Source organism: Ammodytes marinus (genome assembly GCF_949987685.1).
Source record: "Ammodytes marinus genome assembly, chromosome: 2".
Classification (NCBI taxonomy): domain Eukaryota; kingdom Metazoa; phylum Chordata; class Actinopteri; order Uranoscopiformes; family Ammodytidae; genus Ammodytes; species Ammodytes marinus.
Window position 1 is genome coordinate 32,329,879 of NC_137231.1, and position 15,000 is coordinate 32,344,878.

A 15,000-nucleotide genomic window follows, 5' to 3' on the forward strand; every position below is an offset into this window, starting at 1 on the left:
AAGAAAAGTTAACTTTCTTCAGACAGAGTGAAAAGGGTTGGAGTGTACCACTGCTATGTGACAGGTAGATTGACAGGTGAAATCGTTACCTGGGCCCTTCTCTTCCCTGCTATCATGTCATCATGTCATCTCTGTTTTTCTGTGTGGAATCGCCTATCTATCTATCTATCTGTCCGTCCGTCCGTCCGTCCGTCCGTCCGTCCGTCCGTCTCTCTATCTATCTATCTATCTATCTATCTATCTATCTATCTATCTATCTATCTATCTATCTATCTATCTATCTATCTATCTATCTATCTATCTATCTATCTATCTATCCATCCATCCATCCATCCATCCATCCATCCATCTCTCTCTTTATCCATCCATCCATCTCTCTTTTTTACTGCTTTTTCTACCCATAATACTCTCTGTCCGAAGGCCTTTTCTAGCCTCTAGTAGAATAATATATCAGATTTCTTGTCATCTCTGTGTCTCTGTGTAGAATCGCCTTTTCTTTTTTCTTTCTCTCAATACTCTCTTCTAACTTTCTTCAAACCCCATGATCAATATTAATGTCTGTGTTCTGACTAGCTGTCTGTAGAATTCAAACAAACAACTTTCAAACTATTTTTTTTGATCCATTAATAATCACTGTCCCTTTTAAATTATATATTTTACACACACACACACACACACACACTCTCACACACACACACACACACACACACACACACACACACACACACACACACACACACACACACACACACACAGAGGAAATATATTTTTGGAATGTAAACCAAAGGCAAAACATTTTTTTATTTTCCAAGCACTGGTCAATTTTTCAGATTTTTCGCTGAACCAGAAATCTGAACTTCTAAAGCACTTACATCAACTAAACTTTCCACGCTCATTCTCAGCACTATTCTGAAGGTTAAACCTGCAGTGTGTAGAATTTTGGGTTTTATTTCCTAGCAGATTTGGTAGAAAGTAATTATAATATCCATAAGTACATTTAATTTAGTGCATAATAGCTGAAAAAAACGTGTTGAATTATTATTTTTACCCTTAGAAAGGGTCTCATATTTGTCCATTTTTCTGCATATTTTGGACCAAGGCCTAGTGCCGCCATCTTCAAAGTGTCATAGTTGGAATGTCATCAGGTGCATTGTTTAAAATTTAGAATAGTTCTTGTCCTTGAAGGCCACTGTAGCTTCTGTTATTATTCTAAAGGGTTGGGGTTACCCAGGGAGTGTTGCATTCTAGAACTTTGTAGAACTTTCTTGATGATGTCATATTACACACTGCACCTTTAATGTGTTATTAAAGGGTAACTGCACCCCCTGTTTGAGCGTACTGCACAATTTTGAAAAATGCATTCAGACCATGGATTCTGAATTCTGTTTTAGAACCATTGTTTTTAAACATTCCGACATCAGCCGGCCGACATTTGGGAGGGAGGGGGCCGTGCGGTGTTTGTGAAGGAGGGGGCTAGCTGCGAGCTGTCACTCAGGAAGATCTGAATGACATGACTTCCTTGAAAAATCGAGTGACACAGTCTAACGGCACTGTCGCTACACAGTGAGCTCATATGCCACACAGATGGGTCGTCTGAGGGGGAGGACTTTTCTTATTCTAAATTCTTGGAGGGCAATTCGGATCTTAATGATGTGTCTATGTTGTAACAGAGGCTACATAGACAGAGGAGCGCGAGTGAGCGGCTGTGTGTGTGTGAGCGAGGAGAGCGAGCGGTAGCGTGTGTCAATCAAGTGAAGCAAGCAATGAACGAGTGTGTGTGTGTGTGTGTGTGTGCGAGCGCGCGTGTGTGCAAACGAGATAATGCAGGCACGCTGCCGGTAGAAGTGAAGTGTGTTAACCCCCGTGTGTTAACCCCCGAAATAACATCCTTGGAGGGACGGTATAACAGTAGCTGGATCAGCTACTAATGGATCAGCCATGGACCTGTAAAGAGCGTGACCGGCTTTGCGGCGACGTGATGACGTCACGATGTATCTAAAGTACATCAGGACGTCATATTTCGAACCCGAAGGAAAACGTTTTTTTTCAAATCTTAGTAAAGCTCTAAAATAATTTACAATACAAAACATTTCTTAAATTGCATTTTTTTAAGACCTGTACATAGTCAAGGTCAAGGTCACTTTTATTTATATAGCACCTTATAAGAACCTAAATTCACCAAAGTGCTTTACATAAAATACATACATTAAAATACAACAGCACACATTAAAAAACACTTACAGCAATGACACAAAACAATTCATTAAAACGTAAAAGCCTGTGAAAAAAGGTGAGTTTTAAGAGTGGACTTGAAGGTTTTATTATGAAATGAAGCAGGCTGTGCAGGCTGTATCCAAAATCTGACCAGTACAAAATCTTGGACTAGACACTAATATGTTAAAAATGTTACCTTATTCACCTGCAATGTCTTGTTTGAAAAAAATACAACAGACAACTACTAGCAGTCTGGAAAAAACACTGGACTACATTTATTTGATTGGGTCACCCCCTCCACACACGCACACACACACACACACACACACACACACACACACACACACACACACACACACACACACACACACACACACACACACACACACACAACCGCCCTCTCCCCTCTCCACACTCACCAAAATGGTTATGACCAACAAGGGGATTACACGTCCTTTTTACCTTGCCAGTTGCTGGAAAACCAATTTATTTCTCTGTCCAGCCCGAAGCGTAAAGTTATCAGCAAATGTAATCCTAGCAGGTTGCCAGCTGCCAAAAAAAAAAAACCCTCCCTGTGTTCCAATCCCCTTACTTCCCTACTATCTAGTATGCCAGAAAAAGATTTAGGATGTCCCAATACATGCCGGACAATTGTAGTATGTTTTGAAAATTCATAAATGCCCCACTGACTCCAATAGCATTTTGGAGTATTAGTCTTTATTCTTGACATTTCTCGACATAATGAAAAACAAATCTTCCTTATCTGATTTTTTTTTCTCTCTCCTGTGGCCCTAAAACTCTTCTGTACTTTAGTATGTAGTGTAGTAACAAGAAAAAGTATGTGATTTGGAACACAGGGCCTTTTTCTAAGGCCTAAAGCCGCTGTGCAAAAACCAAAGGGGAGCTAGAGAGATGAATGCACAGTCACGCGTTGCACTGGATAATCCTAACACTACCGGGACGTTTTTCAAAGCCTTTGCCGAAATCTCTAGTTAATAAAATGGAGATGGGATGAACGATACAACAATTAAGCTAAGCACAGAGAGAAAGAAGAGAGAGAGAGAAGGGGGAAGAGAGGAGGGGAAGAGAGGGAGGGAGAGAGAGAGAGAGAGAGAGAAAGAGAGAGGGAGGGAGAAAGGGAGAGAGAGAGAGAAAGACAGAGAGACAGAGAGAGACGGTGAGAGAGAGAGAGAGGGAGAGGAAGAGAGAGAGGTAGAGAGACAGAGAGAGGGAGAGAGAGAGAGAAAGAGAGAGAGAGCAGCTTTACAAATACAAAAATAATACAAAAATAAAACTGAGCTCTTTTGGAAAATCCCCAATATTGAAATGGAATCAGGTTTGTGTGATATGTGGATAATGTTATTCTAATAGTTGATGTTTATCACAGAGAAAAATGCCTTGAAAATCTCTTGTTAGCTGAAATCCAAACCAACACAGAGACATGGTTACAAATACATCACAGCCAATTTCAACAGGTGTGGAAGTGTTGGGATTATGAGATTTTTTTTTATTTTTTATTCTATTATTTTCTATTCTATTTTATCTTATTTTTAACTTATCACTTATGTCCCTGCGTGTGTATATATTGTGTTATATTGTATATATTGTATAAATTGTATATATGATAGTCACTGTTTGTTTGTTTATGTCTCAGTGTATGCACCTTATTCACCAAGACTAATTCCATGTTGGTGTAAAACCCTTCTTGGCAATAAAATCTTTTTCTAATTCTAATTCTGATTCTGATCCCAATGCGGATGTAGAATATTCTGCACTGATACAAAGACACGGCATAATTGAGAGTTTGTTTGGGGCGCTCTGGTGGCGTAGTGGATAGAGCGCGTACCATATTGGCTCCGGCCTTCGTTGCAGTGGTCGCAGGTTCAAATCCGACCCGTGGACCTTTACTTCAGGTCATCCCCTCTCTCTCTCTCTCTCTCTCTCTCTCTCTCTCTGTCTCCCCATTTCAACTCTGTACTATCTAATAAAGCTTGAAAATGCCAAAAATAATCTTTAAAAAAAAAAATTTTAGAGTGTGTTGCCATCACAAAAACTTTGGACTAAAGTACTAACATGGTTTATATGTTCTGGACTGAAGAAACAATACACTTCTTGCACTACAGCCCCGGGAAAAAATTCCGTCCGGATTTTGCTTAAATCTTTATCTCTAAATTACTTATTGAAACTAACTGACACCAAACGAAACTAATACTAAACAACAATATTTTTTATTGGGAATTTGGTAGAAATGTTGTCAGTAGTTGTTAGTATATTATAAAATCTATTATTAATATATTTTATTTTATTTTATTTTATTTATTTTACTATCTAAAATAGCTAAAAAAGCCAAAAAATAATAAAAATAAAATTTTCAAAAATATGTCCAGCACAATGTTCCTTTTCAACATCTTGAAGAGAGAAACTAAATGTGAATCTCTAAATGTTTCTACTGCAGTGCTTTCTCAGCTCAGCAAATGTTAAAGGTGCACTGTAAAACCTGACGAGTTAGTTCAACTCAAACGGTTTGAGGAAACCGATTGCCTTGAATCATTTGAGTTTATTAACTTATACTATTTAAGCATAGACAATTCTTTGATTTGAGTATAGGTAACTCAATTATTTATTGTCAAGGTAAGTTAGGTAAATTAAGTTAATAGTACTAATTCCACTAAGTTAACTGAACTTAAACTAAAACGTATTTTACACTTAAATATTGCATTTATCTGAACTCATCACAAATGTGTTTGTATAATGTATCTGAATAAGTAAGACTAACTTGAATGGGATTCTTTCCACAAATGTTCCTACTTGAGTTTCATTAACTCAGTTTTCTTCCATTAAAGCAAATTACTAGATTCTAGTTGTGACAACTTTTAGCAACTTAATTCATTCGAGGAAACCGATTGCCTTGAACCGTTCTAGTTGGGTTAACTCAGTATAAAACACACATGTCTGATACAACTTAAATCATTTATTAAGTTGAATGAGGAGCACTTACAACACAACACAAAGCATTTCAGTGTTCACATTTTTTTCAGATGTCATTTCTTCCTTTACAAATACGTTTTTCTCTTTAAATCTTCAGGGAAAATAAAATAAACACCCAAAGTTAAACAATAAAAATAAATGTATGATAATAAAAAAAATAAAAAATAAAATAAAAAATGTTCTAGATGGGTTAACAGTGCTCTGCTGAAACATACTATCTTTAACCTCTGCACAAAGCCGGTACTAAGCACCACATTTTCCATAACTCCACCTCTTTACTGCAATGTCCATTGACGCATTTTAGTTTCCCTCCCTGATGTTTACTTCCATCTATCTGCATAGTATTACATATAAACACTTTCTTTGTCTGTCTAAATCTTACATTTCCTGTTATTGTCTCTCTTTCTAGCAATGTGTCCTTTTTGTTTACAAAAACAGAAAACCAAAATATGGTGAAATTACACTTTTAACAGCTTATTTTTTAAGGCATTATTTAGAGATCAAAAAGACAAACAACCTATAAGTAAAATATATACCACTCTTGTAGCCGTTATATGAATTTGGAAGCCAGCAGCTTAGCCTAGCATAGTTACTGGATACAGCTCGTCTGGCTGTGTCGAGTAGAAACCTGTGCCAACCAGCACCTTCAAAGCACACAAGAAAAAATGTCTTTTGTGTCTTCACCTGAACAAGTAATAACATGAATGTTGTTCTTTTTTAATCTGGTGTGCATTAAGTGGACAACACCACAGAAAAACTATTGCATCACACTTGCAACTCTTGTCATAAACACTAGGGAATCAGAACAGAAAACAGTTTGGCATGCAAGCCAAATTATGTTTTGACATGACAAACAATATCAACTACTGTGGTCACAACTTTACTCCAGCTCATTTCTTAAGGCCAGCAACTTAGGTTTGAGTTGTTTTCTCCCATCATCAAGGTTTAAGAGGACAACCTGGATGAAGTCGAAGAAGCCCCCTAACTTCTCAGGGTAGCTCAGATGGAGAGCATAGATCAGTCCAAACAAAATCACAAGTGAATCTGGCCAAGATGTGTGAGACATTACAACCTGATCTTGGAGGACGATTGACACGTGATGTGTTTCAAAAGGAGCTCCTGCAGGCACCTCCTCTTCATTGACCACTGCCACCAAAGCCACTGCTCCCTGGTTGGTTGCCTCAAACTCATTCTGAAAAGGGAAGGCATGTTAAGTATATGTGATGATCTGGATTTATTGTAGAAGCCTTGTAAGTTTAGAAGAGCACAAACAAAATATACATACAGGTAGTATATGATGCTCAGCTATTTTTGAGTTGTGTGAGCATTAAAAATAAATATAAAAAATAAGTCTATGTGCGTGACGAGAACGGATTTTTAAAACATTTCTAACTTGAACGTCACTCAAATGTCAAAATCAGTGACTATCTACTCACGATCCACTACATGCGTGTATGTGCTGAAAACAGATCAATGGTACATTAAAAAAAAATAAAAAAATCTTCCAAAGGCTTTATCACGAAACAAACCTCTTACTCATGTATTAGTTCCTTTGTCCCATCTCAGCCTAATAATTTACTCAAGGTCACTTTAGAATGAAACAGGCATCATCTCAACACCAGTCTAGCAATTAATGCAATGTTATAACATTCAACATTTAGTTGACCAAGGGGAAACAGCTTTTCAAGCCTAGATAATGTGATGCCCAAACGGAGGTAGTGTAGAGAACTGCTCTAAAAAGGGAGCCAACAACTCACACAGTAGGAGGAATAAGACAAATTAGGGATTTCCCTTAGCAACATAGATTAAGGTATATATAGGAGAAAGAGAACATGAAAATAAATATACCTTGCATGTTTTGAAGAGCTCTGATGAATCCTCCTTTAAGTACAGCGGTAGGCCGGCCAAGACTGCTGTTCGAGCTGCATTGATGTTGTTCTTATCCTGTTGAACACACAAAATAGTTATGCATAGGATGTTGGGGTCCGCTGTTTACATTCAAAATCAATCTAATGCATAACATTTTTTTAAATAAAATGTTCACCTGTTCCTCATATGCCATCAAAAGTTCTTCCATCTTCTCCCCAAATCTTCCAGTCTTCATCTTTTTGTAGAGCGTCAGCAGCTTAGGTGTGTATTGGTCAAGTGCAGAAAAGAAGGAAAATTGTAGATTTTGATTGGTGATCCTGTGGAATTCGCTGTAGAGCTGCATGGTGGGAAGAAAATGCAAGATTACAAACTGGATTTTTTTATACAAATATACACACTGCCAATAAAACTTAGCAATTATGAGCTCTTTTTCCAGACCAAGCACTCCTACAACGATGACGGACAGTGTGTGTAACTTTTTAGTTGCCCGTTTTAAGATTTTATTCACCTGTGCTTCACAAAAGAGTGCAGGCCATCTGTCTTTGAGTTCGACAATGGGAGGAGCTGAATTCACCATCTCTTCACGCCTGAGTGCGAAGGTGCGCTGCATATGTTGATCAATGAGAATCATGTCTCTTTCTGTTGATGTCCTCCTGAACTGCTCCACCATCTCAAGTCTCTGGGTCTCCAGTGTTTCAGCCCTGCTCAGTTTGATCCTGTAGTTGCACATCTTGAAGAACAGGCTGTTCTGCCAACCCCGACACCCTGTTTTGGAACCGTTTTCTTTTAGACAGGGGTGTTTTCTCACCAGAGCCTTTGCAGCATTGCCAATCTGTTTGAAACTAGGATATGCTTTATGCTTATATATTTCCGCAGCCATTACATCCAGGATGTTGTGTTTTTGATCCTTGGTTACCCAAAGTGTTTCCCCCTCTCTCACAAATGAAGAGTTGCCCTCTCTTAGAGCATACTCCACCTCAAGCGAGAATGTTGGAACAGCAAAGATCTCTGGCCATCGGCAAGGACGCTCTGGTGAATCTGTGTTATCAGACAACAACACTGTGTCATCTGTGCTGATTGAACTCTGATCTAAATCAACCAGTCTAAGTATCTTAATGGTTGCCTTAGATGGTAGGTCCTCTATGTCAACTAAATTGCATAGGGCATTGTCAAACTCTGGGTCTTGAAACTGAAGCCGAAAGTCATAGTCCAGGTTCAGCTTATTTTTCACCTCAAATATGAGGGCATTCACAGTCTCTGGACGAGACGGCAGAATAAGTCTCTCAGCGTTGACATCATCAAGGATGACTCTTAGCTTCAGAACAGTCACTTCCATTTATAATAGCTCGGTACACCTGTGACATAAAAAAGAAAAGAAAAAAAGCTATTACAGATGCTGTCCTTTTCACTAGTGGCATAACATTTATCAGTATATCAACTGTTCCCTTATCAAATTAAACTGTACAGGGCAGTATGTAATTGTTTCCTCTTACTGGTGTGCAGCTACAGTTCAGCATACATGTAGCATGTATTTTTCTTGCTTTCTTAGAACACACACAGAACATGCACCTATAACACATGGGTTGTAGTAGAACATGTACATTACCTTTTCAATATGTTGTGCAGTGTGCCCAGGGAGGGAGGTGATCACTAGTGTTCCTAGAAAGGTCCAGACTGATCTTTAGCCTCCCTCAGGTCACTGGAAAAAAAGGCTTGATGATGTCAGCTTGGTGTTGTGTTGTTCTTTTCCTCGAACACTGGAATGAAATATTTAGTCGTTAGAATTAGCCCACTTGAAACTTTGTAGAGCGTCTTTGAGTGCCTTGAAAAGCGCTATATAAATCCAATCCATTATTATTATTAGGCAAACTGTGGCATTTGGTCAGTTAAGTGAGAGACAGCTTTCATGGTATGACTCTTGCTTTGATTATCTGTGAGCTCATATGACCGCAAATGCTCAATATACATGGCCTCATAGTCTTTCAGTAGAAAGAAGATGTCATTTCCGATAAGTAATATCTGTCGTATCTCTTTAAACTCAGGCAAGGCAGAATGCACCCCAGTGCAAACAAACAGGCCAATTCCAAAGCTTGTGCCTTGGATGGTTACCTGTGTTGTGCTATATACACTGCTGTTGTCTGTGAAGCTCAATATTAATGCATGTGTATCAGTTGGCAGTGAATCAACAAAGACAGACTCCACTTTTGAAGTCTGTACCGGTGGCTTGAAAAATCTTGGTGACATGTCTTAAATGCCCCCTTAGATGAACATGCATGTCCCCCTCAACAAATGGTTGTTTAAAATCACACACACAGGGCAATGAAATCCACGATTCGTAGTCAAATCATGACTGTCCCCACCAACCACTCTTTGCTCAGAATGTATTCTTGACAAATGTATCTTCAGCGAATTAAAAGTACTAAATGTACACATGCAGTTGTTATACAGGCAAGGTAACGGCGAAACAGTGGAATATTGGCCATGATAGAGTCTGTAATATCTTAATAACAGTATTTTCAAAGCAGTAGAAAGGCCACACAATTTACATTTCCACATAACTGAACGAATAGGGGTTTCTCTATGGAATGGACCACGTGTCTGAAATCACGTTGTCGAGTGAAGGCTAAGTAGCATTCAAGCTAGCCTTAGCTTACATATTTTCACGGACATGCTGTGTACGTCTTTTTTAGGGTTGCTCCCTCATTGTGTGCTTTCAAATTAATTTACTTTGTATATTTTTCTTTACTCACGTTAGCTAACCGGGCAAAAAAAGAAAAAGGAAACTAGCTAGGAGCTCTTGAGAAGAACTTAGGAAGCTAACCAGAAAAAAAAAACTCAGTCAGAAGCCAACTTGACAGCAATTATCAAATAAAATTAACGTTATAAAACAGTCCGGTTTCTAACCAATGAAGCAGGAATTGTGGTGCTTGCAAGCTATAGTTAGTTTGCACAACTCAGTAAGCTAGCACATTTCAGCTTCACACAATGTACTCTAATTACAATTCAAACTGAATCACAAACGTGTAAGCAGTAATAAAATAAAGACAGCAAAGTTACCTTCTGAGGAAGACGGCCCCGTATCTGTGTCCTGAGTGGATAAAAAGTCCTTTTATCCGTCGACAATTATGCTGCGCAGCAAACTTCTCCGTGGCGTGAGTGCTGAGTGCAAACTGAGTGCTGAGCGCTGAGCGCAAACTATTTGAAATAGTAACGGCCACGGTGCTGCGTTCACGGTGAGGTGAAAGGCAGGTTTACTGTCAACATTCTGGCCGGGCACAATGCAACACACTGGGTTATCCAAATGGAGAGTGAATAAAGGGCAGATTAAGACTACTTCCGATAAATCTGACTTTTTAATTACATATCAGATGCCGTTTTTTCCTACCAAAATATTTGATTTACTTAGGCCTACAAGGAAAATAAAAACATTCTCACACAGGCCTATGAGAAATCAGAGAGATAAAATAATGGCAATAAAAAAAAATTAATTGTTTAATTCTAATATCCTACTTGTTTTTTTATGTGACACACTTCAAATGCTCTGGGAGGTGATTTAAATAATATCAATAATTATTTCAATGCATTCTTTGGTTTACTTGGGTACCCTGCTGATCATTTATAAACTGAAATAAAAACAAACATTGAACAATCTTAAGCCATGCAGCATCATAACCCATCAACATTTTTTCAACTTTAAGGAACTGAGTTAATGGAATGAACCGGATTCACATCACCACTACTTAAAATTCTTCAAAAAATTAAGTGCACTCAAAAGGACTGAGTTATTACAACAATAATTAATTTTTGAGTTACATGAGATAAGTTGGAGTGAGTGACGCTAACTTTTTACCAAGATTAAGTTATGTTAACTTACTTCTTTTATTAAAATGTACTGTTAGGTTTTACAGTGTGCAGTGTGTAATATGACATCATCAAGAAAGTTCTACAAAGTTCTAGAATGCAACGCTCCCTGGGTAACCCCAACCCTTTAGAATAATAACAGAAGCTACAGTGGCCTTCAAGGACAAGAACAATTCTAATTTCTAAACAATGCACCTGATGACATTCCAACTATGACACTTTCAAGATGGCGGCACTAGGCCTTGGTCCAAGATATGCAGAAATATGGACATATATGAGACCCTTTCTAAGGGAAAAAATAATAATAAAAAAAAATTCAGCTATTATGCAATTTATAGCTAAATTAAATATAGTACTTATGGATATTATAATTACTTTCTACAAAATCTGCTAGGAAATAAAACCCAAAATTCTACACACTGCAGGTTTAAGAAGAAAAAGTCGGATCTTCAACAATGACTTTGGTTCATATGAGGGACTAAGTGTCAAGTTTTTGGGAACAACGAACGTTTGAAGGCATGGCAAAGAAATGATGCTTTTTGTCACGGTTGGCTCAATGGTGACAATGAAAACTGCAAACCAAAAATTCAAGCAACAACAAGAAAGAAAATATAGAGAGATATATAAAAGTCAAGGGAACGTCAAATGACTCACAGGTTCCATGAGAGAATTGTTATGACACACAGAACCCTTGAAAATCATACCTTACAAAACAAGCTATGAATGCCAAGTGGATTTGTAACTCAGAGAAAAAAAGTAGAATGAGTTTCTTTCAAAAGCTATTTTCTAGCTCCCAGCTGAAGTGTGTATGAAAGGTCATGATACAGATGGAACCGCAGTGAAGATATGATGAATAAAAAGTGTTGCTGCTAGGTACCTTTATATAGTCTATATATACGGGCTGTGTTCGAAAAAGCCCTACTGACGTCCTACTCATACTAAAAGCCATACTGACGTCCTACTCATACTAAAAGCCATACTGACGTCCTACTCATACTAAAAGCCATACTGACGTCCTACTCATACTAAAAGCCCTACTAACGTCCTACTCATACTAAAAGCCCTACTGACGTCCTACTCATATTAAAAGCCCTACTGACGTCCTACTCATACTGAAAGCCCTACTAACGTCCTACTCATACTAAAGCCCTACTAACGTCCTACTCATACTAAAAGCCCTACTGACGTCCTACTCATACTAAAAGCCATACTAACGTCCTACTCACAAATTTTGACGTCAATTCGAGTATGTTGTGGTTGTGTATGCGGGTTTGTGTAGGCGAGAAATACCCGGTTGAGTACTACTTCCGAGAAGATTTTGTGTATGGATCCATAGGTAACTTTTCCTACTCAACAGCCCCACAATGCATTGCGTCTTTTCAAACGACACAGAAGTTTTTATTTTAATTCTTTATTGCTTCTGTATACTTCAGTGAAAACAGTCCGACGGACCTGGCATACACAATGGATGGTTAAGTAGACAGTATGTAGTATATACATGTTGAGTATGTAGGAGGGAGGACGTTAGTAGGACTTTTAGTATGTAGTATATACATGTTGAGTATGTAGGAGGGAGGACGTTAGTAGGGCTTTAACAACACAGCCACTGTCTATTCTAGGTACACATCAAAGTTAGCAGTAGCATTTATTTGGAGATATTGGCCGGGGTGAAAATAGTGTTCTTGAAAGGAGGTCGACATCATATCATCTCACTGTATGAAAGACGCATTATGAATGAAATCAATTAAACCTGCAGTGTGTAGAATTTTGGGTTTTATTTCCTAGCAGATTTTGTAGAAAGTAATTATAATATCCATAAGTACATTTAATTTGGTGCATAATAGCTGAAAAAAATGTTTTGAATTATTATTTTTTCCCTTAGAAAGGGTCTCATATATGTCCATATTTCTGCATATTTTGGACCAAGACCTAGTGCCGCCATCTTGAAAGTGTCATAGTTGGAATGTCATCAGGTGCATTGTTTAACATTTAGAATTGTTCTTGTCCTTGAAGGCCACTGTAGCTTCTGTTATTATTCTAAAGGGGTGGGGTTACCCAGGGAGCGTTGCATTCTAGAACTTTGTAGAACTTTCTTGATGATGTCATATTACACACTGCACCTTTAACATTTCAAAATGTGTTATAGTGGAGCAGATAAGTGCTACAATCTTTCAATTTGTGATACAAGCGGGAAAATTGGCATGATCAGTCTCCATGGGAACACTTGACAAGAAAAGAGACAGAAAAAATAAAAATAAATATTTAACAAAAAACCCAATACATTGTTCTGTATCGACTGAAATATTATTTTTTTTTAAGATTATTTTTTATGCATTTTCAAGCTTTATTAGATAGTACAGAGTTGAAATGGGGAGAGAGAGAGAGAGAGAGAGAGGGGGGATGACATGCAGTAAAGGTCCATGGGTCGGATTCGAACCCGCGACCACTGCAACGAAGGCCGGAGCCAATATGGTACGCGCTCTATCCACTACACCACCGGAGCACCCCCAACTGAAAGATTCCGATGAAAATAAGCACTTAGCCGCTGCACTATTATTCAGCATTCAAAACGTAACAAACCATGAAAGACTCAGATGCTTACATATGAGGACTGGCTGTTGTAATTTCCACACATTGAACTTTAATATGAGCATCTGTTGAGATAATGTGTGTTTTTCTTTGAAGGCTATAACTCCCAAAGTGCTTGTAACAATCATCTTCTCCCATTAGATTAAAATGTGTTGTTCCACACACACACACACACACACACACACACACACACACACACACACACACACACACACACACACACACACACACACACACACACACACACACACACACACACACACACACACACACAGTAAAATGTGTTATCCCATGCTTGAGTTTTAGCTGATGAAGAGGCAATTTGTGCTTCAAAGCTGTGCAATAAAGACAGACATTTTACAGTGAGCAGACAGGAGTGTTTTAACAACTCCATCGAGAGACAGAAATCACATTTACAGTTGTTGTTGGATCTACTGAACGGCTTATGTTTCTAAATAAGTGACTATACAACCGGCGGAGTTAAAGGAATACTTCCCCCATACGGAACCGGCGTTCTATCATTATAAAATCGCTATTGTAATAAAATGAATGAGGTTTGTCTTCCCTCAGTCTTCCCTTGCCCCAGCTGTCCGGTAAATCCTAACCGTACATTTTACCATGTGTGATGTCATGTCACACATGGGAAAATGTAGGGTTAGACAGTGAGACCATAAGGCTCCGATTCTCTGTTCTTATTGGCTGTTGGGACTGTCCATTCACTTTTGGCACGACTTTGTTGGTGTGTAGAGCGTGTCAGGGAGGGACCATAGGGGAGGGACCAAAGAGAACAAGTGGAGCGGTTGAGGTATTTGGATTCGAATCTCTATCCCAACTGCCATTTTCTCCGCAAATCCTCCACCCCAGATTTAACGCTTTATGCCTCCGTGCAGGCGATTGTGTTTTTAGAATGTCCCGGCCATTCTTGTAAAGTGTGTTTTTCTGTTTCATAAAGGCCCAAGACAAGGCTAGGTTAAATGAGGAAGCAATGAAAGAACACATAGAATAATATCTTTAGTGCAATGCCCTCTGTAATTACTAATGAGCTCACTCTCAATGCAAGTACAAGCAAACACAGTGAAGTAATTCAGTTGTAAGCTAGAGGCATTAAAATACACCCTATGGAAGCCAGCAGGGGCCCCTATGGGTGGTCTTGGTCGTATGCCAAAGAAATGCAGGAAAATCTGGCGTCAAAAAAATGTCATCCAGTCATAAGCGCTATCATCTATCATCTCCTACACCTCTTACCTCATGGCTTTTGACGCCCATAAACGTAATGTTACTTTCATTAAAGGGGCACTGTGTAACATTTTAAGTAATTTATTAGCTAAAATCAATATCCTCATTCATAAATATGTCCTCACTGGTGTAAAATCACCTCTGCCAATAATCTGAATTATCCTCCTGAGCGGATAATTACAAATATTAATATTACATTTTGTAAAAAAATAATTAAAAAAAATAAAACATTAAACGTATAAC

At 38.4% G+C, this 15,000-nt stretch overlaps 1 protein-coding gene across 1 annotated transcript in view; it reads right to left on the bottom strand.

The window, feature by feature from the left end:
* Window positions 1–15,000, bottom strand: part of fras1 (Fraser extracellular matrix complex subunit 1) — a gene marked incomplete at its 3' end in the record, with an annotated part of 305,792 nt that overhangs the window by 158,917 nt on the left and 131,875 nt on the right. The gene's annotated exons all lie outside the window — the stretch shown is intronic.